The 27,962-nt window shown below is 40.4% G+C and overlaps 1 pseudogene; it reads right to left on the bottom strand.

Moving 5' to 3' along the window:
- Positions 1-5: 5 nt before the first annotated feature.
- On the bottom strand, positions 6-27,488 carry LOC127217955 (actin, cytoplasmic 2-like; annotated as a pseudogene).
- Between the last annotated feature and the right edge of the window lie 474 nt (positions 27,489-27,962).

The raw sequence follows: 27,962 nt of genomic DNA, 5'->3' as shown, positions 1-27,962 counted from the left end.
GCTCATCATTGCGCTCTTTTGGCAGAATCATCCAGTCCAGATATCTTGAGAAAGGACTTTTGTCTGTAGATGCAGACTGTAGCCCTGAAGAGAAGATAGAAGCACAACACCAGTAAGACTGAGTGGGAGAAAATGACTCATGCTGGGCAAGGGATCTCTGCCCTGGTGCTGGAAGTGAAGCCATGGGCCCACCAGTAGCCTGATGTGCTCTATTATGGTGAAGAAATATATGGTGGGTATGGAAGAGAGGGAAGGCCAGATGGGGAGTGGAAGGAAAGAGGGAGGGAATGAGTGAGGGAGACAGAAAGAGTCTGTCTGATTCATGACCTATGAAGAGAAGCTGATACAGAGTGGTAAAGACAGAGAGGAGATGGCTGAGGTAGGTGGCCAAATTGTCACCAGGAGGCATCGTGCTGTTGATGGCTGTGCTGTGGCCAAAGGCCCTGTATGCACCCGTAGAATGGCTGCAGTTGTGATTTTGGTGATGTCCCCTTTCCACTGAAGGCAGAGAATATAGTGCTGCACAGAGTCAGCTGCAGTACCATGGCCAACTGGTCCTACCCCTCAATGACTGCAGACTTAGAGAAGGCCAACAGGTCCTGCACCTCACCTGGGCAGCATGACACAGCTGGTTTTAGTGGCATGGTTATTGATGAGTCCACCAACAGTTAAAACTTTTCCCAAGAACATGAGAGCAAGAGTATCAGCCCCACTCTTGCAGCTTTCCACAAAGGGTAAGCTATCCAGGGCAGTACCAGACAGCTCACCCTGGTGATAAATTTGAAGCAAGCAGGTGGACTAACCACCCCAGCAACCACCCAAAGCCAGTACAAAGCTAGGAATTAACCCTTCCCATCATCCACCCAGTCTATGATCTGCTGTAGCCCAAAAACAGGGTGGTCCTGCAGACCCAAGGTTACAGGATCTCCATAACATAGGACAACAGTCTATCCAAGAGGAGCCCCAGTGAGGGACCAGTATTAATGGTGTAGCAAAAACCAGAGACCTCAAACCAGACCAAGAACTCAATGCAATGAATATTTGCAAGTAAAATTATATGGACTAAAAGGCTGTGTAATTCACTGAGTACACTGCAGCTTCCAGAGGTTTTTCTTTTATTCTTTTTCAATTTGTTCTTGTTTTATCTTGGAGAAGGGTTGCAAGGCTAGAGGGAAGATGGAAAAAGATGAGAGGAGAGGGGCAGAGAGAAGAATTAAGACCCATGATGTGAAATCCATAATGAATCAATAACAAGATTTTGGAAAACATAATTCAAATTATTTGAACGACCCATAGATCTATTTCAATATAAATGATATGTATTATGCACATACAACCAATATTATTTTGCACTGATTTGGATAAAGTCCACAATTTGGATACAACTCACAGAAAGCCAAATGCTATGTGATCTTATGAATGTTAAGTGTGCACAGTAGAAAATCCACAGATACAGAAGATATCACAGTGGTGTCCAGCATCTGGACAATGGGAGAGGAATATAGAGGTTTTGTTTGATTGTATGAAGTTATGCTAAATAAGATAGTTACAAAGATATGAAAAGAAGAGACTCCATTCAAAGTACTTAAAAGTATATTTTAATTCTTAATAGGTTCATGAAACATCCATTTGCATTATTTATAGATATGTTGGAGAATTATATTTCATGGAGTCTAAAACCCTGTTTTTAAAAACAAGACATGGGCTGTGTGGTGGTGCTACATGCCTTTATTCACAGCACTTCGGAGGCAGAAGCAGGCTGATCTTTGGGAGTTCGAGGCTTCATAACAAGAGCAGTGATAAGGGTCAAAGCTAAACAGAGAAACCATGTCTCAAAAAACCAAAGAAACAGGAACAAAATACAAGGCATAGTTATCACTTTTGCACAAGCTCCACACAAATTCATACAATTTGGCCATAGGTTCCAAAGGGCAGGGAATATAGGGCTGTGTTGCCATGGCGGGCTTATTATGTATTGTTATCATTTGGATGCTAGAATGACAATAGCAACTCTTGATATTTACAATGACAATTGGGAACATCTTAAAAATTCTTTAGTACAAATGAAGGTGGTTTCACAAAGTCCAGTATTCTTCCGATTTATGATAATGGCAGGTATATAACAGACAGATTATCAAGGCACGGAGGGTGATAGCTAAACAATTTTTTTTTTTGCAAATGAAGCAGACTTTACAGCAATAGAAACAGTAAAATTTAATCTAGATATATAGGGACCCTGCCCCCCGCCATTTGTCAAGAACCATTAACCTAAAGGAAAATCTGTGTTTAAATGGGGAAGGGAGGCTCAGATTAAACACAGTAATTATAGTAGACAGAGAAACATGAGAGATAGAAGTACATATGACAGAGAATAAATGGATTTCAAGAAACAGGATACATAATTGGGAAGGTAAGTATATTTAAGAAAATCTTTATGAAGTTGGTAGTTTTTCAATAACTGTATTTGTTATATTTTACATTCCTAATAATGTTCACTCTATAGTTAAAATAATATAAAATAATGAGAACATACATGTAATTATATATGTATATATATGTATATATATGTGTGTGTGTGTTTGTGTGTGTGTGTGTGTGTGTGTGTGTATATATATATATAATAAAATTTGCAAACAAGGAATGGAAAGGTTCCCTTGAAGTGATTAAAAGTTGGCAAAAATATGAAGGCACATGAACACAAAATTTAGATAAGTTGCATGCATTTCTTTTGTGCATGAGTCAGAGTCATGTAGTATAAGAGGCTCCCATGGAATGGGAAACAGTTATAATCTGTGTCCCATCCTGCTGCTTACACAGATGGCCCCAGCACCCAAACTGGCCCACTATGCAGATCAAAATTATGGGAAAGATGGGTGACAGAAAGCACAGCTGGGCACTCCCCACATATGTCTCCTTTGGGAAGACACTAGAGATGGCTCCTCCCATATTGGACTTGATTCCTTCCCTGCCTTGGATCCTGCTTGAGGGCCTCTTACCTGCTTTCAACATGTGTGATCCACCTGTGAGCATCCACACTGAGACACCATAGAACTTTGTCTCAGATTCTTAGAGCTGTTTGCATCCGACTTCTGCAATTTTATGAGACATATCTGCAGAAATTTCCAGGCAAAAAGAACATGAAGCTTCATGTCTTCCTGCATTCAAAGAACTCCAAAAGACCCTCATAGCTTCTCTTAATGCTCTGTATATCCGGCAATAGTATTCTAGAGTCTAAACTTCTCTAAAGTCAAGAACCTCACGAAGACCTTCTCGGGATGTCTTCCCTGGGCTGCAGGAGACATACCTTAAGTGACCATTCTGTGCCGCACTCCTCCTGTAGTTTGTCTTGATACCATCACCCATTAGAAGGCAACCTGCTGTCCTCACGATGTCAGGGTACTGAGCACAAGTGTTGAGAGTCGCTCAGTTGTGGATACATTGATCAGAAAGGATGGTGCAAAGCCACCTTCGTTAACGAATATGCTCCAGCAATTCCTAGCATTTACACATATGTCCACGCCGATGTGCAGCTCTGCCCATGCAAATATACTCAGTGCTCATGTGCAATTGCATGTCCTTGGATATCAGTGTGAGCATCTGTGTTAACGAGCCCACATGATCCTGACCTCATCAAAGAGCACTGACATTCATTGTGCAGTGCCCAAGCCCAGAGTAAGCCCTGCCCACTCTCCTCCTATACAACTTTGTGTTCCTTCAAGGATCAAAGATTCACGTCTTCATGACAGAGGATGTGAATCAATGACTCTCAACTATGAAATTGGTATCCTTGCACAGGAAAATAATGTGAATGCCCTGAAGTGGATGCATAGTTTTCAATAAAATTAAAAAAAAAAACCCTCTCTACTTACCTGTTTCTTTCTGTTCCTCAGACCCTGGGCCCTGGCGACTACACAAGAATTTAGCAGTTGAAGTACCAGCTTCTGCTCCGCGATTTCAGAGACATCTGAGCTCCACTGGAGAAGTTAGTGCACATTATGCAGGTGAGATGAACATGCAGCAAAGCAGCAGACCACTTGTATGGAGTTTTGCATTCATTTTTAATTTAATTTTGTTTTAACTATATATGTACAGAATTTACATGTCTCCTCTTCTTATCCCCAACTTTTTCTGTTTCTTCCTCCTCAGTTTAGAATTCATGCCCTCTCATTTTATTTTTGTTGCATACACCTATATAAACGAATAAATATATTAATACTCCCTACTGAGTCCATTTAGTTTTCCTCATAGGAATGTGATCACAGGGCATAAGACTTGAATTAGAACAACTAAGGGCCTCCTCGATAGTCATCGATAGGGAAGCTTACCCTCCCTGTCTCAATAGTCATTATTTGCCTGGAGCTCTTGATGGAGAGTGCTGTATAGGCAGCCATATTGTCAGGTTTCCTAGATTCAGGGGCCGTGTCATACATAGGAGACACAGTCTTGCAGCAGATGTACTTTCCCCTGTGTCTATTACAGTCTCCTACCCTCTTCTGTGATGTCCCCTGAGCCTGCTATCTCTACATTCCTCCTCCTTGTGACACAGTTCCTCTTCACTCATTCTTCCTCTTCCTTCTCCTCATCATCTTTCTCATCTTCTCTGGGCATCTTAGTCTCATTCTCCTGCATCTTCTAGGTTCTGGCAACAGCACACCTCTGCCCCAAGCTTCTCCACACCCTAGCTCTCCTGAAAATCTACTGGAGAGAACAGAATCATCCTTTTTCTTCTTTCTTTTCTCAGCACATGTCCTCCTTGGCCTCCCTCTTAGCCCTTGCCTTGTGTCTGCTTCCCATTTTGATGGAGAATTCCAGATGTCTTGTCTGTTTCAATCTTGCCCACTCTGACCAATTCTGACTCAGATGAGTCCTCCAACAGCACTCCTGCAATCTTCTGAGTGATAAAGGAATATGAGTATGAACCGGTCACCTGAAATATTCAGTGCTGAACTTCTCACTGCCTAGTAGAAATTTGCCAACAAAGTTATAGAGGTTCAAGCCAGGCTTGGTGGCACATGCCTTAATCCTAGCACTCTGGAGGCAGAGGCAGGAGGATCTCTGTGAGTTCCAGGGGAGCCTCTACTATCGAGCTAGTTCCAGGACAGGCTCCAAAGCAATACAAAGAAACCCTGTCTCGAAATGAACCATAAACAAAAAACAAAAAGAAAGAAGAAGAAAGGACAAATCAGTGCTAGAGCTTCCGTGACCTCATGGTACAGTTCATAGATTGTATGTATGAAGAGATTTTAGGTAGACAGTATTCATACTGTGTGACCAGGATGGATCATTACCTTGTACAACATAGATTATTTGAAGACAATGGAGGAGAATTTGACATAATTTTATGTTTCTCAGTTCCCTCTCTTTCTATCCATCCCTCCCATGCCCCCTGAGCCCTCCTCAATCCCATCCCTCCCACACTGCACAGGGAGGGTGATGGCTTCCAGGAGGAATCAACAAAATCTGTCCAGTCATTTGGAGTTGGGACTAGGCCCACCCTCCTGCCTCTAAGCTAAGGGAGTTCCCTCCATGGGGAATGTGCTCCTAAAGTCCTTTCCTGCCCCAGGGATACATCCTGGTTCCACTGTCACAAGTCCCTTAGTCTGCTCAGACCTTCTAAATGAGATGTTCGGGAGGTCTGAGTCTGACCAATGCTGAATTCCTAGCTGTGAGTCAGAGGGTCTATTAGCTCCCCCTCATTCAGGTCAGCTGTCTCTGTGGGTAACTTTAGCCTAGTCTTGCTCCATTTTCTTATCACTCCTCCCTGTCAGTAACTATATTCCAGGAGGAGCATTTGACATAATTTTATACTTAATTGAAAATAGAAAGGTTGGAGCATCTTTGCTTGTATTTTCTCAACAAAGCTTTCATTCTGAAACCAAACTTTCTGCTTATACAACCTGTTATACGCCGTTCAGTTGAATATAGGACCATATCCTATTCTTAATTGAAGACTTGCTAATAATCCACTGACCATAAGGTAAATAGGTACCTTTTCCCTTAGCATATAGCTTTTCTTGCAATGGGAACTGTCACCATTTTTATTTTCCAGTAGTTTCCCCCCAAAAGATGTATTCCTTTCCCGTTTCCAATTTCTGCTACAATCTCTAAAAGTAATAATAAATGAACATACTGTAAGAGAAAGTAGACACTATCTCAGCCCAAATCCCTCGACTTACAATCTGTCTTACCTTCAGATATACTATGGCAATGGTGGTACAGAATTTCTGGTAGTTGACAACCAATGTCTGACTTGACTTATGGCTATTGCACTAGAAGGAATGCATGCCCAACATTGGTTTGGTAACCATGAAAAAGAGAGTAGAGAGCCCAGAGGCCTAGGGTAAAACCACACACTACTGGTGAAACACACACACACACACACACACACACACACACACACACACACACACACAATAAACTGATTTCCAATTATATCCTGCCATGCGTATAGAACAATAGCTTATCCAGTCATCATCATAGAGGCTGTTTCCTCTCTGATGGCAGCAAATGCCAACAATTTCAAAGACCACATGCAAACATTATGCAGATAGAGAGAGCCTAAATTACAGAACTCCAACAAGTCCCACCCCTAAGAGCTCAGGGAATCCTGCTTAGATGATTTGGAAACACTGTAAGAAAAAGAGGGCATGAGGACACACACAGGAGTAAGAAAGCACTCTGAATGAACTGAGCAACATGCATAAGGCTCACTGAGGTAGAACCAGCAAGCTCAGACCCTTCATTTGTCTGAATCAGGATTCTGCATTTATACTTGTAGCCTTTACCTTAGAATTTTAATGTGAGTCGGGACTGTGAGAAAGAGTTGGTATGTGAATCTTGTTCCTGTCCTGGGGATTCATTTTCTCCTGATGGGTTGCTGTAAACCACTTTGGCATGATAGTTTTGGCTTCACATATATTTTATTGTGTCATGCTTTGTTATTACCTCTTAGAAGCCTGGCATTTCCTAATGACAGAGTGAAAGGAGTGGATCCAGAGGGAGGGGAGGTGGAGAGGAACTGGGAACAGCAGAGGGAGGGGAAAGGAGAATTAGGATGTGTTGTAAAAGAACAGAATCTCTGTTTTCAATAAAAGAAAAATATAAAATAAAAACAAACAGGGAAAACGAAACAGCCAAAAGGAAATCAAAAGAAACACATAAGAGGCTGAGACCTACAAATTTGCATACACAGTAAACCCATAGTAACAAAATTGGAAGCCATAATATATAAGCAAAAGAAACATAAGGTACACATTATTTATAGAAGAAGCAGTTTGAAACAAATAATCTCACTGATTTTGTTTTCTATTGGCCAACTACTGCTTGCCACAGGGCCTGCTCTTGAGTGTAGTGTGTGTTGCCAGTGTAACTCCACTGGAGGAAACTTCTTCTACCTTTTTGTGTGGTCACCAACTGGAGAGAGTTCTACAATTGTTTGGGAACTTGTTTCCACTTTCCCTGTCAGAACCGGGATCCCATCTGGCTGAGAGCTATGCTTCCCTGTGTATGCTGCCATGGTTCTGTGATGTTATATGTGTGTCTGTGTGGCAATCCTGTTGTGCCCAGAATGCCTTGTTTCCCTGATGTCTCCCATCCCCGCTGGCTCTTACAGTCAGTCTCCTCTGTTGGGGGAGGATTTGATGGAGACATCCCATTTAGGATTGAGTGTCCCAGGCAGTCTCCTTCTCTTCATATTATTCAGTTGTCCCTGTATTTGCCACCATCTGCTGCAGGAAGAAGGTTCTCTGTTGATGGCTGAGGGAGACATTGATCCATTTCTATAGCAGAGTGTCATTAGGAGTAATTTTATTGCTATGTTTGTTTAGCTGAACAGTAGTATTTGTTCTTTTCTTAGACTCATGCCCTATCTAATGTTATATTGTTAGCCATCCAGCAGTGTCGTGGATGCCTTTCATCTCATGCAGTAGGCCTTAACTGCAATCACATAGTGGCCTGTTACTCTCACAATTTTTGAGCTACTAGTGCACCAGCGTGTCATGCACGAAGACACCTTTTAGACACAAGCTTTGTAGCCAGGCCTGTGTTTCCCTTTCTCCTCTGGTAGTGTGCAAAGTACCTACCAGTACCATGAACACTAGTCAATATAGGGGAGACTCTAAGTTATCACTAGCTTGACTTTTCCACATAACGTAAGTCATATAAGTGTTAGCTTCACCAATTATATCTTACCACTAGTTTGTGGTGAGCAGTTAATAACCTGGTCAAATCCTAAATTATTTGGAAGGTTCTATGGGAACTCTTTGGTCTGCTATTTAATTAAATGTAACCCATTCCTGGTAATGAACGTTTCATTTGATACCCAGAGATATCTAAGATATCTTGGTGGGGTGTCACGTGTGTGTGTTTGTGTGTGTGTGTGTGTTTATCTCTGTGTGCCCATGTCTGTGTACTACATATTTAATGTATATGTATTATATAAAATATGTATTAGCTTTTACTGTATTCAGTTTCCATATTGCCTTCAAATATTCCTTACTTTTAGCTGTCCCTCCCTGTATTTCTTCTGCCTTACAACCACTTCCTCCTCTCTTTTTGCTGGATACACCTGTTCTAGCCCCTACCACCACTTTCTATCCACGTTGTCATAGGCTTTCCATTGCTGTGAAGATATACTATGACCTCAGCAACTCATATAAAGGAAATGACTGAATTGGGGCTGGTATATAAATTTAGAGGTTTAGTCCATTGTCGTCACTGTTAGACAGGATGGTGTGGAGTCATACATGGTGCTGGAGAAGGAGCTGGGAGCTCTTCTGTATCTTGATTCTCATGCAGAAGAAGGAATCTTTGTTACTGGGTGGAGCTTGATCAAGTGAGGCCTCAAAACCCACCCCCACAGTGACACATTCCTCTAACAAGGCTACCCTTTTTCTAACAAAGCCACACCTCCTATGAGTGTCAATTCTTATGTGGACCATTTTTTTCAAACAACCAAATTTATTTATTCTGTTTCCCCTTCCTTGCAAGGTTCTTCCCTCTCCCTAGTCCCTTAGTCTGTTCTTAACCTCTGTGGTTATGTGCATGTTGCCCTGCTTTTCAAAGACTTCACATCTAACAACCCAAATTTCGTTAAAAAAAAAAAAGTATACAGCAAAATTGTCATAGCAAATACCGTAAAATAGCTCAATATGTATGAATGCTTTCTGCTCTTCCAGAAGACTACAGTTCAGTTCCCAGAACCCACAACCAGTGTCTCACAACTGTATTTAGCACAGATCCAAAGGATGTGATGACTCTGACCTCTAAGAACACATTCACACAGATGCATAAACCACATACTGTGCATCCACACATATGTGCAACCCATATAGATATACACACACACGCACAACCCACATATTGTACATACATACACAACCACACACCCACATAGTTTCATACACACACAAATGAATATACCCACATATCTTAAATGTACACACACACATAACCACAATATGTACATACACAAACATGCACACACCCACATAGTATACATGCACACACACATGCACTTACCCACATACTGTACATACACACAGTGCATATACCCACATATTATCCATACACACACACATGCTCATATTCATATACTGTCCACACACACACACACACACGCACATACTGTAAACATAAAATCCCACATACTCTACATACACATATACCCATATACTGTACATACACTCCCACATGCACACACCCACATAGTATACATACACACACATGCACATACACACACACACATATATTGTATATACACTCACATGCACATGCACACATACTGTACATATATATGCATACATATATACCATACATCTATACATATCTATATAGTTTACATACATGTGCATAAATGTATGTACATACACACATTCTGTACTTACAGCCATACATGCAAATACTCACAAACTGTACATACACACACACCCACATACTATCCATACACACACACAAACACACACATCCAAATACTAATATGTTGTCCTTACCCAAAAACCCACCCACAAACTGTACCTACACACACATAAGCACATACCCATATACTGTACAGACAAACACATAATGTTAAAATGCACTTTTCATTCATAGGGGAAAAAAAGCCTTGTACTTTTGTCCAGAGTGAGATGCCCATGAGGGGAACTCCTGAGTACTTAGCTCTGAAACCAAAGAAATAACAGGCAGGTCATCTGAAGGTACATTATTTGGAAGTATGTGCTGTCCACAGTCAAGGGTCCCAGCTGCCACAATGAAACACTTGGAGACAGCAAATAACTATACAGCATGGATATTGTAAAGGGTGATGTTTCTCTGATTTCTTTCTCTGCCTCTTCGAATCCCCCCATGACAGCGCCCTTACCAGCAGGAAGTAGTTTGGAAAGAACGACGCCCAAATTCCCAAATATTGTGTATAAATGTTTGTTTTCATTTAATTGGACTTTGTTATATAAAATTAAATAAAAAACTTATAAATAAAAAAAATAACTATACAGCTTCCAAATCTTTTCTATCTGCATCTGAAGCACTGGTAAAATTTTCAGGCTTGCTCTTTCACTTGGAAGCATGGTTTAAACTTCACTCATGTTGTAGTTTTGCAGCAATTGTTTGCTTTTCTTTTCAATCACTGAGTAGTACTGTATAGACGGACCATTTGTCCTGGTTGGTTTTGTCAGCTTAACACAGCTAGAATTATTTGGGAAGAGGACCTACATTTGAGAAAATGCCTCCATCAGTTTGGTGTGTATATGGAAGTTTGTGGGATGTTCTTGATTAATGATGGATGTGGGAGGGCTCAGTGTACTAGGCCACTCTGGGCTGTTGGTTCTGGGTTGTATAAGGAAACAAATGGAACAAGCCGGAATGCAGCATTCCTCCATGGTCTCTGATCAGTTCCTGCCTGCAGGTTCCTCCCTTGTGTTCCTGACCTGAATCCCCAACATGATGAAATACCACAGTTAGATGAATTAAACACTGTCCTCTATAAGTTGCTTCTGGTAAGAGTTTTTATCACAATAGAATCCTGCTGTTCCTGAAGGAACAGGACCGGAGGGGTATCCATCTTATCTCAAGTCTACATCACACAGTCCATTGCAAGCTAAAGCCACCCTATACAACCCCAAACTCCCTTTTTGCAAGGTTGTTCTCCCTTTTCTTGGAGCTATCTGGCAGTCTGTTTCTTAACGAAGGCTTTGCCTTTGGCCTTTGCATACTTCTGGTGGTCTCAGTCTCTCATAAGTCTCATGTCATTTTAATCACAATCTTAAAGATGTGAGAGGAGTAAAACTTGTAACACACTTGAACTGACATGAAGCCAATATTGAATGTTGGGCTGAGTATTAAGTTTATGTGAGTATTTAGTGAACTTGTGACATGGGCATGTAAACATCTGGTATTGGCATTTCTAAAGAAGAGAACTTGCAATGCCAACAAATGTGACAAGGAACACAGGAATACTTGTGACTTCCTCCATGTCTAAAGAATAGTTAGGGTAAATGATGGTCTTACATATCAAATGTTTCTCTGTAAACAAACAATGCTGTGTATTCAATAACCCTGAAAGTACTGGCCTTGACACAGTCTTTCCCACTGAAATGTAGATTTGTAACTCTGTTACCAAAAGAACCATACTAATAAAAACAAGCCTTGTCCTGCACATCCCACTCAAGTGCTCAGCTGCCTCCAGTCCCTTGGTTTCTCTGTTTCTGGTTTCCCCTCCTTTATCAGGAAAGGCAAGTTAGTCAACCTTCCTAAAAAATCTACCTTGCATAAGTTGTTAACTTTTCCACACAGAGAAAATTTTTCACAGAGAGAAATCTTAATTTTATTGTGTATTCCTGTGTTTACCCTGAAAAAAGATGATAGTACAACTTTAAAAGGAGAAATATACCAAAATTCATAGTAAATAGCAATGACCAGCCAAGGTATTATAAAAACTCAATAGCAATATCTTAATTCCAACACTTACACTGGCTCTCTAAGCAATACTGGACTGTTCTCATACAACTGATGAGACACTGTTAACCTTACTCAAAATTGTTCTTCCACGTGTACAAACATAAAAATGAAATTTCTGTTTCATTGGTATCACCAGTATGCAAATAAAAGAGACTTAAAAATAAGAAAGACTTACCAAACAGGACCCCAAAGAAAACATCACTCCTAGAACTAACTTTGTCATCTGCCTGTGAAACAGGTTTACTGGCTGAAGTATGCTAACAATGCAAAGATGCCAGGTGCCAGTGCCAGTGCCTGGGCTCTGTGCCCTACCTTCCACCAGAACCCAGACTAGGTAACTTTCTGTAGAGAAGAGACCTCCATCAGATTTCTACTGAAATAGCAAGAATGGAGCATAGCTGGTGGATGCATGTGCCACCTGACCTTCCTGCATATGTCTTGCTCTTTACAGTCCATGGCTCAAATACCCCACACCTGCTCATGCACACTTCTTTCTGACCTGGACTGGAAGTTCTAGGGACATCAGTATAGAAGTCAGGGGCAGATGGACAAGGGCGTCAACAGCTTCTTTGAAGAACTGCTTAGACATCAAGGCCAGACAGACAGCTCATCCCTTGGATAGCAGACCTGGTCTATTTCAGTAGAAATCTCACAAGAACAACTAGAAACCAGGACAGACTTTCAACAATTCCCATCAGAGGATCTCACCTCAGGTTAAACACAAGACCAGTTCAGCCCTGGAGGACCACAACATAAATTGAATGATGATGGCCTTCAGCATATTTATAAACCCTGGTTTTTCATATGAGTTTTCTTTCAGTTACTTAGTTATGTTGCTGTTGTCAAGGCAAGCTGTGGATTAGTCTGAATTTATGGGTCTCTCATCTTGAATGTGTGTGTTAAGTATAAACACATTTAGGATTGCTTTGATGGATTGAAACAACATGGCCCCCAAAGGGAGTTTCACTATTTGGAGGCTTGACCTTGTTGGAGGAAGTGTGTCACTGTGGGGGAGGGCTTTGAGTTCTCTTTTGCTCAAGCTTCCCTCAATGTAACTTCCTGTTGTAAGTACTCTTGGTTTCAGATCCACATATACCTGCACGCCATTATGCTCCCCATCATGACGATGATGGACTGAACCTCTGCAACTATAAGGAGACAGATATTTCCTATATGAGTTGCCATAGTCATGGTGTCTTTTCACAGCAATAGAAACCTCACTGAGACAAACATTGTGTTAAGAAAGATGGATGGTCCAGGGTGTATCATCTCCACATGATGGTGAGAATTGAATACTAATAATAACAGGAGACAGTGTAATAATTCATCGGAAGTATTCTGAACTTCGTGCGTTTTGAGTCGGTTTGCTGACATTTTCCTAGCAATCTCTTAAATGATGTTACAACATATGATTCACAAACTGGAAGATAATACAAATAGCAGTTCTAATGCATTCTTAATCCAACAGAATCACTCATGATGGTTATAAACCTCATTTCTGCAACGGTCATGTGGCCTTATATGGTTCTTAAAACTTCCTCTACTAGCCATTCTGTATTTCCAACAAGCTCTGCAAGCAACTGTGCAGGCATTGAGTTTTCATGGAGGAGTGACACATACCTTCATTACTGAATGTCTGTGCCCTCTGTCATCCTTCCTGGGTAGCCTGTTGGAGTTTACCACTGTCTTTCATCATAGGACATGGTGGCACCGAGAGATGCCTCAGTGGATTCCCTGCACTTCAGATATAATCTTACCTCCAATGTGGAGAAACAATGCACTTGGCTCATGGTTATTTAGAGCAATTGCTGCTCCAAACACGGTTATATTTTACTTAGCCTGTTGGGTTAAGAGGATCAGAAGACCAAAGTGACCAAGGGAAGTCTGAGCTTAAAGTTCAATGGAATGTTTGTTATGGCTCATTTCAGGTGCACTGGCCCCTGGAACCAAATCAAATACGGTAGAAGCATTATGGTTGAGGGACCAGGAAATAAACATTTCCCTAGTGGGTTACTAGGGTACCAGTGAGAGGAACTACTCCCTTTCCACCCCTAGATTCCAAGACATGTGTATCCTGGCTATGGGATAAACCATACATACATTGGTCACAGATTAAAAACATCATATGCTGCTTTCTGGAGAAACCTGCCCTAGATCTCCAGGGTGGAGTCAAAAGGCCATTTCATCATCCTATCACGCCAGCTGCTTCAGGATGGTGGGGAGCACGGAGAGACCAGTGGATCCCATGATCATGGGTTGAATTTCACACTTATCTGTGAAGGGAATTCCTTGGTCAGAATCATTCTGTGTGAAATACGACGATGTTCAATGAAGCAGTCTATAAGACCACGGACGGTGCATTTGTCTGCTGAATTATGTGCAGGAGAGGCAAATCCCAAACCAGAATAATTATCTACTCCATTAAAGACAAAACCTGTCCTTTTCAAAGAGGCACCGGTCCAATATCTTCAACCTGCCACCCAGGGAAAGGTGCCATATCTGGGACCTAGTGTTGGTTTCTGCTGCTGGAAGATGTGGCACTCAGACAGAGCTGTAGCCCAGCCAGCCTTGGTCAGTGGAAGTCCAGGTTGCTGAGCCCATGCATGACCCCATCTCTGCCACCATGGTTACTTTGTTTTTGAGCCCATTGAGCAATGCCAGGAATGGCTGGGGAGAAAGCCTGTTTGTCCCCAGAATAAGTCATTTTATCTACTTGATTACCTCTGCTGGTCACCTTTGAACGAACATTTACTTGGGACACAAGTATCCTCACATCCTTTGCCCATTTGCAGAGATGTAGCCACATTCTTTCCCCCCCAGATATCTTTCTCACCAATTTTCCAATCATGCTCTTTTCAAGTCCCTGACCATCAAGCCAAACCATTGGCTACAGTTCATGAGTCAATGAACAAAATAACTAGAATACTATGTGTACTGCACATGTTCTTCCCACTGTGAAGATTTCCCTTTGCCACTGTCTTTCAGATTTGTCCCATAAAGGGGTTGTAGTGCTGAAGCTGTAATGCTGTACTTCTGGGTGGTGCTTGTATAACATGCAGAACCATCAGGAAACCTGGTCCTCAGCCAGGCATTCGTAGGAAACAAAAAGCATTTGCTAAATCAGTAGCTGCATACTATTACCAGGAGGTGTGTTAATGTGCTCAAATCAAGTTAGGACACTATGTCTGGTGCAGAAGCTGCAATCAGAGTTACTACCTGATCAAGATTTTTAGTCAACTGCCATTCTCAGTGATCCATCTGTCCTCTGCTTGGGCCAGATAGGAGAAATACAGAGAGATTTGGGAGAATCAGCAGCCATGCAGCTATGCAGCAGTCCATGATGGTGCCTCTGATTTCTGTTGTTCCTCTAGGGATGCTAGACTAGTTTTGCTTCATTATTTTCTTTGACAGAGGCAACTCTAAAGCCTTCCATTTAGCCTTCCAACCATAACAACCCTCATTCCACAGGTCAGGAAATCAAATGGAGACTTCTGCCTACTTCTAAGTATATCTGTCTTACTATGCATTCTGGAACTGGGGAAATAAACACAGTGTGAGTTCAGGGACTCCAGGGTCTAATATGAGTCACATTTCAGCCAAAGCTCCATTACTCACCTGGCCTTCCATAAGCGGTTACTTTAACTGGAGGGACACAATGATTCTTGGAACCTCCTGCAATCAGTATCAACTCAAAAGCTGTATCCAGTAGAACCTGGACACTCTGATTGTTTCCTTTCCCACAGTGTACACTTACCATTGTAAAAAGCCATAGGTCATTTGGGGGATGAACTAGAGAAAGGCTAACAGAAAGACTTTTATGTATCTTAGGAAGGTCCTTCCTCGGGGGAGCCTGGCCACCCCTTCATTCAAGGGATTATGGATCTGCAACCTGGCTCATGTCTGGAAAGTGATTCACTGGCTGAGATTGTCTTTTGCTGTGATTCAATGTAGTTCTTCTCTCATTGGTTTGCAGATTTTCAACCATACAGATTTAATAAAAATTCAGTATGATTCTTATCTATTTTGTGCCCGGAAACACTAACATTTATTATACAAGCCATGCTAATAAAAAATGCACTTTGCTTGTGCTGATCATTCCTGGTTGGGCCAAAACACATTGTCATGTCTATGCTATCCATTATGATGAGTACATTTACCTTGCTTTAGCAATTGAATGCTGCCACCTGGCCCGGTACCTCACAGCCCAACTGAACCCACTGTATTTCATTTATCCAGCTGAGCAGCAGCATATCCACCCTTCGGTCTGGAACAAGGAAAGGGACAATAGCAAATTTCTTCAAATGTGCTGGTGTCCCTCTCAGCATTTTTCATCTTGTAGGAATTTTGTAAGGCAACTCTTCTGGGCCTTCCCATTGTGGAAGATTAGGTTTTACACAGCACACCAACTCTAGAATTGAAATTTCCCAAACCTTAAATGTCCTTCTTCTACGTTAAGTCAGGGAATATGAGGCATCTCTTAACTGCTTTTCAGCACGCCATCTTTTGAGAAACGCCTCAGCCAACTTTTCAAGTAAACATTTGACCCATTTTTGTTTTTAACTTTCTAGCTTCTGTATTAACCCTAGACTCTCCATTCCTTTGATCTTTATCAGTAAACTCAGGCTGCTCTAGTTTTATGTTCTTTCCACCATTATCCCATACCTGTAAAATCCATCCCCACACATATTCCCCAGACTTCTGCTTGAATGAATTAGCAAATGTATTCAGCTCTTCGGTAGTGGAGCACATATCCTCATGGACTCAATTTTTTATTTCCCTTCTAGGAAGCTGTGAAACCATCATGGGAAATGGGCATCCCTGAGGGGATAGAGGGATAAAACAATACAGGTAAAGAGGGCTAAGCTTATCCTAAGGGCAGGTAAGTTGTGTGCAAATCTCTTCAGGAAAATACATACTGAGATGGAAATATTTTGCTTAGCCCAAGGCTGTCATAACAGATTCAACTTCTGAAACCATTAATGCCCTAAACCTCCGAGACTATTAATGAAGCCATAACTAAACACCAAATTAAATGTTTTCTCTCCTAATAGTTGCCTGTGGAATGGTATGGCTTCACAGCAACAGAACAATGACTGAGACAAATGCATACATGTGATTAAATATTTAAAAATACATCTTCAAAATGAAAATGATGATGAGAAAAAGCAAAAATGATTATGTATAGAGGAAACACCGCATCTATAGAAAAGGGCACTCCCAACGACAAATAGGTTTTTGAATGAAAATCTTAGTACCAAATGTCATTGGCTAGGAGAGTCTCTAAATTCTCACCGACACTGCCTCATTTGCATTCCAGAATGAGAAAGTAGCACTTTATTGCTGAAGACATTACATACTTTGGATGCAGGACATGGAGAAATAAAATTAGAATTGGCTTTCATACTATGTCTGTACTGGCTAGCTTTCAGAGTACCTGGTGTTGCTATGTGGCTTTCTAGGAAATAATTATCACCAACAGTCCAGCTTGGCTCTGGTGAGATAGTGGCACAACTATCATGAGTACCACCAATATCTTTGTTATGGGATTTATAATCACTCTGCAAGAGGGAATTCACACCTGGAACTGACATTCAGCACAAAAATCTGTTGGTAGGGAAGGTCACCGACCCCAGTGTGGAGTTCAATGTTATTTGTTTGATAAATGGATGTGATGTGGCTGCCTTCTTAACATTGTATCTGTCCTTATAGATCACTACTGGTGTCACCTGCAATGGGTCATGGAAGGAGACTTGCATTTTGGAAGGTATTGTATACTTCAGAGATTCAGAACCATTAGCATAGCCAATGAGGACATGTGACTGTCACTGTGGCAAGACCATCCCGTTCTTAGCCCTATGTAGTCCTTTATCTCACTATCACAGAAGAGCGAAGGGGGAGGAATGAGAGTCATTGAAGTGATGGGAGTGCAGCAGCTCCTTTGAATAGAAATATTCCCTCATTGAAGGGGCTCATGAGACTCAGTAAGTAAACAGCTCTATAGGTCTGAGGGTCATAATGACCCTTCCTCAAGATTATGGAAGTAATGACCAACAACTGGCTAGAGGTTCAACCAAGTTGCCGGGTGGAGATTCTTTGCCCCAAAGAGTTTCCTGTGAGTCTAGCAGAGGGCTCCAAGGCTACAGCATTCATGAGTCATCAGTCACACCAAGGTGGACTTTTTGCTGATACAGAAACATTGGAATCATCCCAGCTCCTGTAAATAGCCCCGACAAACACTTCCGATCCACAAATTGGACTTTGGAGTATTCATTATCCTGGCCCTGTATCTGAATAGATGTATATCCTGTCTGTTCAGGAAAAGTCCCACACAAAATTATTACTGTTGTTTTCACTTCATGTAATTTTATATATAGTCATCTCTAGTACAAAACTATGTTGAAAATTCTAGAAACTGGCTCTGTAATGTGACATTTGGACAGCAGACTCAGTGTTTTTCTCAGAATGTCCTCCAAACTCCTGTCCTGTGTCAAACTGCTCACCGATTCTCACAGGAATAAGAAGAAAACTAATGGCCTAAACATATTCAAAAAAGGGAAAGCCAGCCCACTAACTCTATGGGCAGAGAACTGCTAGAACCCTGCACCTATCTTGGAACTGAGCTAGGAAATATTCCTTAGGGAGACTTGGGAAGCTAACTTTTTCTCCTCTCTTCCTATTTATTCACACCTGAAGAAAGATTCCTAACACCCTGTCAGCTGCTTATGGGTTCAGCTCCCATAAGCTTAAAAGATGATCATTTCTCTATTTTCATGAATGGCTATTTAATTTTTGACATGGTTTTTATATAAGGCAGAGTGCTAAAATAGTAACCCTTTAAAATTCACAGATCCCAATGGAGAATAATTCCCAACTGCTGCCACTAAACATCTGCTCCGGTAGGTTTGCTAGCACTTACAGACTAAAATGGTGATTGCTCCTGCTCCCAAACATTGTTTTTTATTTTGTTTATTGTTGCCCTCAATTTAAATGAAAATAACACACACACACACACACTTTCCTTCATTTTAGTTGAAAATAACATACCCCCACCCACCCTACACTACATACATATATATTACGCAAATACAAATATTTAAAGGATTTTTTTTTTTGTGTCGTCTCTTTAATTGCAAACTAATAAATGAATTCGTAAATATCCATTATAGGGCTTCTGCTCTTTCTTCTAAGTTGAACAACTGTTATTTTTCTATCATTAGCTATGCTTAACTAAGCCAACCACAACTTCTTACATCTTAATACTCCCCTATACACAGACACACAGACACAAATTGGAAGTACACCCAATTCAGCAAATTTTCTTCAAAAATATCAAGAGTGATGTATTTATATGAGTATAAAATCTCAAAAATCTCATTGTATTAATAGAATCAAACAGTATAAGGATAAAACTGTATAATTGTTTTAGTACAATTAATATATATATACATATATATATGTATATATAAATATGATACAGATAAATCAGATAAATGTTTATAGAATAGAAAACTAGAATGGATTTTCTAAGCTTTTCAAAGGATTTTGTTCTGGTTTTTGTTTGTTTTGTTTTTTGAGACATGGGCTTTCTGTGTATTGTTTTGGAGTTTGTCCTGGAACTCACCCTCTAGAGGCAGGCTGCCTCTGCCTCCCTAGTGGTGGGATTAAAAGCATGCACCACCAACTCCTTGCAGCTTCTCTAAGCTCTAAAGGTCAGAACATAACATTATTTAAGTGCTATAAATAATGAGATTTAAAGATATTATATATGATTTGATAAACTTCTAAGGTCTAAAAGCAATAATTACAAAAATCTGACTAAATATATATATATATATATATATATATATATATATATATATATATGTCTATCAAGGTTTGTTTAAAAATACCTGTCTATTAAACTACCATAATTAGTTAAATGCATCAGAGAGTTATCTACATCCTCTCTTTAGCTATACTGGGTCTTCATCCACCATTCCTAATTGTCTGTCACTGGAGGGTCAGTACGGTTAGTCTCCACTCTGAATGACTTGTAAGGCAATGTCTTGGGGGGTCTGGGGATGGGAGGCATACTTTTTCAAACATTACTGGTACATCATACAAGCCTTCCAGTCTCTATTCACCCACAGGTTATCCTGTTGGATGGTCACGTCCAGGTTTCATAATAGAATTTTCCTTGGGTCCAATGCTCTATGTTTCTAAAGAATAGACAGCTGGGGGTGCCAGTTAACATAACCTGAAGGTGTCTACCTGGTGTGCATGAAGTTGACTTCTTAAGGATCTGTCATTAGCCATGTCTTATAATGTCTCCATAGAAAAAATTTCACTCAGATCTTTTGCTCTCAGCCACACCCTGGACAAGGTGATCATCTATGGGATGAGGAGATGAACATCTACAACATGGGTTCTTTAATGTTTAGACTGACTGATGTGTTATCCCTCCAATTATATTGTTGTCTTGGAGAGTTCCAATATAAAAGTGGAAAAACTTCAAAATTCCTTGTAGTAATAGTTCATCACTGCCCCCTCTCCCCATGTGCTCTGGAGATCTTGTCTCTTCCCCGTCTCAGAACACTCTTATAAACAGAAACTCGCTACAATAACAATTGATTGTGAGACAGAAAATGTAAAAGCCAGATGTGCCTAGAGAGACAGAGTCTGCGTTTGACAGAGCAATACTGTAAGCACAAACTGCTATATCCAGCGAAAGTACTGAAATTGAAAGAGAGCTAACATTTTCCATGAGGATTCTTGAAAGCCTGTTTCGGTCTGAGGGAGATAATGAAAGCACAGCTAAGATGTCACATGGAATAAACAAGAGATAGCAGAACAGTCCTTCAAAATAGTCTCAGAAAACAAAATGATACACATATTTCAACCGGAACGCTGAATGTTAAGTCTTAACTCCACAATAAAAGACACTGCCAAGTAGAATATACTAGAAAATACCATTCATCTTTCTACTGCCCCGAGAAACACTTTCTTATAACAAATAGAACCATCTAAGATGAATGGTGGGGAAGGTATATACAAGCCATGGAATTATTATAGACATCCATAGTAATAGAAACCACGGAGAATACAAAACCTCACTGGCTGTGTTATGGTAAGTGTGTCAATGAAGAAAGCAAGGAAGAACTTTTAAAATGTTTTGTAAACCTAAATTAAACCTAAAAAAAAAAAAACCAAAATATATAAATGGGACATGAGCTGGAGAGATGGATCAGCCATTAAAGGCTAGGCTCACAACCAAAAACACAGTGGGACACAAGGAAGGCAGTCTTAAAGGGAATTGTTTACACTGATAATTATCTACCTTTTAAGAAGTCCCAATAATATTCTTTTTTCTTTTTCTGGTTTTGTTTTTTTTCCAGACAGGATTTCTATTTGTAGCTTTGTTGTCTCTCCTGGAATGCACTCTGTAGACAGACTGGCCTCAAACTCACAGGGACCCAACTGCCTCTGCCTCCCGAGTAGTTGTTTTAAAGGCATGTGAAACCATAACCTGGCAAGTCCCAATAATTTGATGTGATTATTCTTAAGGCCTTGAAAAAAAATATCTAGAAACATAATACGGGAAAAGATCATGAAAAGTGTGGCTGAAACTAGTGGAACAGAAAATTAAAATATTATTAAAATGAAATTGACTCTTTGAAAAAGCAAATACTATTGATAAACTTTTAGACAAATCAATGGATGAAATACCTCAGTTAGTAAAAGAAGGCATGAAATTAGTAAACTTTACTACAGGTATGCATGAAATTCAGAAAAGAATATGGGCATAATTAAAACAAGAAAAGTCCTACTCCACTAAATTAGAACACATAAAATCACTGGATGCATTTCTAGAATCATCCTATATAAATATTTAAACCAGATAAAATAAGTGATTTAAACTGATTTAAAACTAGAAGCAAACTTGAAACAGTAACACAAAGTCTCCCAATGATAATGTGTTTACCACTCTAAGATAACAGTGGGAAATGAGGGAATGGGGCTGATAAATATTGTGAATTAAGTTCTCACATAATAGCCACGTTTATTCTGAGCATCATCCAATTGATACTCAGAGGATTAAGTAGTCACGTGCATAGACACAAGTGCAAGTGACATGTTACAGGCAAGTTATATGTGTCAAAACAGCCAAGTATATTTGTGTGTGTGTGTGTGTGTGTGTGTGTGTGTGTGTGTGTTTGTGTGTGTGCTTGTATGTATACAATCACTCCTCTGTAAAAATAATGAAATGAAAATTTCAGGACAATATATATGGCCAGATAAAAATATATTCCCAGATCAGCCAGGTTCAAAAAGTCAAATGTTGTATGTTCTCATAATATGGAACCCTATCTTTGAAGGTTCTGTATGCTAAACAGGGCTACACTTGGAAGCTGTATAATTAGAAATGAAGCATTGTGGATGGACCTATTGAGGGAGAAGAGACTGAAAATACAGTATGGAAGGGGAAAGCTGAAAAATATCTAAACATGGAGGTGTTAGGATGTGGGGAAATGAGAGGTAAATGCTTCATCAAAATGAGGATTAGGTAAAGACACTATATTAACTCATCATTTTGCCACCTGAGTAAAATATGATTGGAGGAGACAATAGACCAAAGTTGACAAAAAAATAACAGTGGGAGAATAAACTAAAATTTCAAGTGGATATGAGAGTAAAGGGTATGTGAGGGCAAGGCATAAGGTGTGGGTTAACCAAAACTAAAGATCCATGAAGAAGTATGTGGAAATCCACTAATTGAATTTAAAATATATACTAAAAAGAGTATATGCAGAGGAAAATGGAAAGTGTTGAAATGCTGCTTGGAGAATCCTTTGGACTTTGAATATAACTTCAAGAACCAGATACATTATTTGTAATAGCAAGAACCTGGAAACAACCTAGATAACCATCAACTGAAGAATGGATAAAGAAGATGTGGCACATTTACACAATGGAATACTACTCTATGAAAAAAAAATTACAATGGAATCCTGAAATTAGCATGCAAATAGGTGGATCTTGAAGAAACCATCCTGAGTGAGGTAACCCAGTCACAAAAAGAGGAATATGGTATGTACTCATTCATATATGGATTTTAGACTTAGAGCAAAGGATCATCAGCCTATAACTCACACCACCAGAGAAACTAGGATACAAGGAGAATTCTAAGGGATTCATATAAGGTCCCTCAGAGAAGGGGAAAGGGACAAGATCTCCTGAGCATATAGGAATTGGGGGAGGGGCAGTGAGTGGAGATGGAGCTAGGAGAAAGAGAAGGGGAGGAGAAGAAAGCACATGGGACTAGGAATATAGAGTCAGGGGAGGAATAGACAAGAGAAATAAAAAGAGAGATACCATAAAATAGTGAGCCCTTATAGTTTTGAAGAGAACTGACTTTAGAGAAATGTCTAGAGAATTACAAGACTGACCCCTACTATCAATTTGAGCAACAGTGGAAAGGCTAACATAAATGCCGCTCCCTGATAATGAGACTGATGACTAAGTTATCTACCATCATGGAGTCCTCATTTAGTAGGTGACAGAAACAGAAACAGACACCCATAGCTAAACACTGAGCCAGACTGGAATCCAGATACAGAGAGGGAGGACAAGACCAGGCTATAGAAACCCACTGTCAGAGACAGCTGACCTGAACAAAGAGGAGCAAATGGACCCCCACACTGATACTTTGGAAACCAGCATTGGAATGACTCAGACCCCCTGAATATGGGTCCCAGAAGTCCTCGGCAATCTAAGGGACCTCTGACAGTAGAACCAGGATGTATCCCTGGTGCAAAAAAGGACTTTGGGAGCAAATTCCTCATGGAGGGATAATCCCTTAACCTAGAGGCAGGAGGGCAGGCCTAGTTCCTACTCCAAATGACTTGACATATTTTCTTGACGCTTGCTGGAAGATATCACCTTCCTTGTGGAGTGTGTGTGTGTGTTTTTGGGGGGATGGAATGGGAGGATGGTTGAGATTGCATGGGAGCAAAGGAGAGAGGGAGGGAGGGAAAGAGAGGGGGAGGAAGAGGGGCCTGAGTTCAATATGTAAAATAGTAAAAGAATAAAAATAAATACGTAAATGAGCGAAAAAAAAGAGAACCGGGTGTTGAATACTTGCCTATGAACTACTTACTGATCAAGAAGCAGAGACACCCACAACAACACAAGCTTTTGCCAAAGCTTCTTGTTGCACAAAATAACTAAATGCAAAGATCATATTTCTAAAGACCCCACACATTTTGGTGGCAGAACATTGATTAATCAATGCAAAACTGACCAGTAAACTCCCTGTTGGCAGGTTTTCATATTGTGGGCCCTTAGATGTGAAAGGCATCAGTGATTTTACCCGGTCATGGACTTTCAGTGATACTGTACTAATGAACTGAGAAGTAAGATGTTTCCACTTCTGCTATGGTGGCATGATGGTTATGAAAGCAACCAACCACATTTTGATTGGATTTGAGACCTGTTTCATATGAGGGATTTGATATCACATACTATTTAAGCCTTGTCAAATGCTCATTTCTAAGGAAGTCAAAGGCCCTAGTTACAGAACCTGTCACTGATGTCTTCATCAGTGGTCGTGTTATCAACCTAATTCTTGTTATTTATATTGTATTCATAGATTTGTCCTGCTTTCAACATCAGCCAGAGAAGACATTTTTTTTTTTTTTTTTTTTTTTTTTTGCAGAAAGTAGTACTTAATGCATAGACATATAAACCTGTTAAAGTGAAAAGAAAAATTACTCTTGGTCTTAAGCTTCAGTTGGGTTACCTACAATAAGTTCCCATTACCCAAGGCTCAGGGAGTTTTGAGGTTTAAAAAAAAAAAAAAACCTTCAAAAATCTGACTGTGGGATAATTCCTGGAAATACTCTTTTTCTGAACATGACATGACTGGTGAATATACCAACTCCTGTCACTTGTGTGGTCTACATAAGAATGGCATAAGATTAAGTCAGTCAGATTTTTCATATTTTTGAGGGGAGGGCTCCCAAGGACTCTCCTCTACTCAAGTAGCTGTTGGCAATTCATCGCTGCCAAAGTAGAAGAATCACTTTTGATTGGAGTCCTGACTGCTGAACATTTGGTCATATTCCAGCTGGTAGCTGCACAGCCGTGAACATATGAGTAGCACTAACAGACTCACTGGGCTAACAGTATTTTTTTAAGGCCGTGAACTCTAGAAGGAGGCAGACTAATAAATACCAGGTGACATTGGTGAGGGCTAGTCATGTGCATAAGATTTCTTAAAATTTTCAAAGTTTTATTGAAACTTTCAAAGACTGAATGAAAAGTTGTCAAGCAATGAAGAATTTCATTTTGGTGCATTAATGATAAAAGAAATATTCAATTTAACCCCTTGGCTTTGGGAACATTGCTGAGAAAATAGATCCTAGCCAATGTTTTTTAGAAAGCAGCTCAGAGTGTATAATTGAAATGTAATTATTTACTTATTTATGGCAGCATAATTTTTCTACCATTGTTCCATTTTGCTCTCTTTTCATGAACTATTGTTTTGTTCTCTCAAAACAGATTCTGCTGAGGAGCCCACTGAGCTAACTATAATGAGTAATTATAAATAAAGCCATTGGTTGTTATGATGATGTTTAAAAACTTATTTTAAGAAAATATTTTTGTGTTCCAAAGTAAAAATCAAAATTCCTGAACACCTTCAGACATGTTTGTGGGGCCTAAGTTTTTCACTGAGCATTAGCAATCCAAATTTGTCATTTCTTAAAGACTTGAGTGCACATAACCTTACTGAAATAACAGGGAAGAATAAATTCATTGGTGTCAATGCAAACATTCCTGACTTCAGACAAGTGACAACCCCAACAACCCGTGGGGTTCCGGAGGGAAAACACTAGAACCAAAACTGGATCCTAAGGCCAGACTTCCTCACTGGCTTAGATGGGTAGGACAGAAGTGGTAATTGCTTCAGGGACCCTTGCCAGACTTGAAAAAAAATCCTGGAACAGTCAACAGTCAGTTAGTGCACACACAGGTCACTGCATTGTGCTCTCACAGACTCACCAGGCAGGGGGTTCCCTTCCCTAGCCTGTTCCCTCAGCATCCAGGTGACTAAGACACATGGACTAAGGACTTAATCAAGATATTTGTAGGGTATTAAACATTTCACAGATATTAAATATACAACTCGAACACAAAATCTAAAATGAGCAAGTTCTTTCATCCAATGGTGATATTCAGATACAAACTTTAAGTATTAATTTATTTTTAAAGGACTCGTACAGTTGTGTAAATTCATAAGAGGGTTGTACGTCTGGCAGGAAAAAAATTATACTTCCCAATCACTTTGAGTCCATCTACATACATTTGTGGAGTATTATAGAAGGACCAAACTCCTCATATTCTCTTTTGGTAATACATATCTGCCTGAAAGTGGGCAGTGAAGCCAGGATGGAGCCACCAATCCAAACTGAAATCTTTCCATCTTTGGAGGGAATGCTCTTTACCTTAAATGTTATAGGTGCTAGGGCCATGAGTTCCTTTTGCATCCTGTCATTAATGCCTGGGAACATGGTGGTGCCACCAGACAACACAATGTTGCCATACAGGCTCTTGTGGATGTCAACATCACACTTCAGGATGGAACTAATTGTGGTTTTGTGGATGCCACAACACTTGATACCCAGAAAATTGGGCTGGAAAAGTGCCTCTGGGCACTGGAACTGCTCCTTGCTCAGAGTGATGATTTGGCCATCAGGTAGCTTGTAACTCTTCTCTAAGCAGGAGTGTTCAGCAGTTGCCATTTCTTTTTCAAAATCCAATGCAACATAGCATAGCTTCTCCTTGATGTCACGGACTATCTCCCTGGAGGCAGTAGTATTGAAGGTATAGCCCCGCTCTAACAAAATTTTGATTAGGTAGTCGGTTAGGTCCCTGCCAGCCAGGTCCATACGCAAGATGGCATAGGGAAGGACTTGGCCTTCGTAGATGGGCACAGTATGTGTGACCCCATCACCAGACTCAACGGTCATGCCTGTTGTTCGGCCAGAGGCATATAGAGATAGTGTCGACTGAATGGCCACATACATGGCCGGGGCTTTGAATGTTTCAAACATTATTTGCATCGTATTCTCTCTGTTAATTATTGGGTTAAGTGGGGGGCTCGGTTAGGAGCAGTGGGTGTTCCTCGGGAGCCACACGCAGTTCATTATAGAAGGTGTGGTGCCAGATCTTCTCCATGTCATCCCAGTTGGTGACGATGCCATGCTCAACAGGGTACTTCAGGGTCAGGATACCCCTCTTGCGTTGGGCCTCGTTGCCTATGTAAAAAATCCTCATCATCGATGCCCAACATGATTCTCTGGTAGCGGGGCCGCCCCTATGATGGAGGGGAATACGGCCCTGGGGGCACTCTCACCAGCAATGCCAGCTTTGCACGTTCCAGAGCCATTATCAATAACAAGGGCTGCTGCAGTTTCTTCTTCCATTGCCATTGCATTAGGGAACATAGGGCAGCCTAGAGATAGATGTTCAGCATAGAGCAGAGGGAAAGAGTAGGCAGGAGTAAAAAAAAAAAAAAAAAAAAATGAGGTGTAAACTGTTGATGAAATATTTACTTCTTATAAAAATACTAATTGGTATTTCAATATGTCAATAGTGCAACACTGTATACACATACCCACATACGAAAAGGGAACAGCTATTATTTTCCATGAGGGTGTCTTAGTGTTTAATGATTCCTAACTATTTTTATTTATTGGACAGAAATTTATTTCAGTCTTTCATCATAAAATTTTCTACTGTGCTGGTGGGCAATCATTTAAATCATTCTGATAGGAGCATACTTTATTTTACTCAATATTGATGTGTGCCTGTAAGGTTTGGGTATCACTTTTCAAGTAGGAAATAGTAGTTGTCGGCTAGAGGTTTTCTGTAGGAAATGCCATGTCCCAAACAGAAAGTCATAAGTTAAGGTCACTCTGAAGCACAAAGTGGGAAGAGCATGAAAGGCGGTGTAGTTAAGAGATGAAGAG

This window comes from Phodopus roborovskii, unplaced genomic scaffold (assembly GCF_943737965.1).
Source record: "Phodopus roborovskii unplaced genomic scaffold, PHOROB, whole genome shotgun sequence".
Lineage (NCBI taxonomy): Eukaryota > Metazoa > Chordata > Mammalia > Rodentia > Cricetidae > Phodopus > Phodopus roborovskii.
Note: the sequence above shows the minus strand (reverse complement) of the source record. Positions and strands in the feature narration are given on the sequence as shown.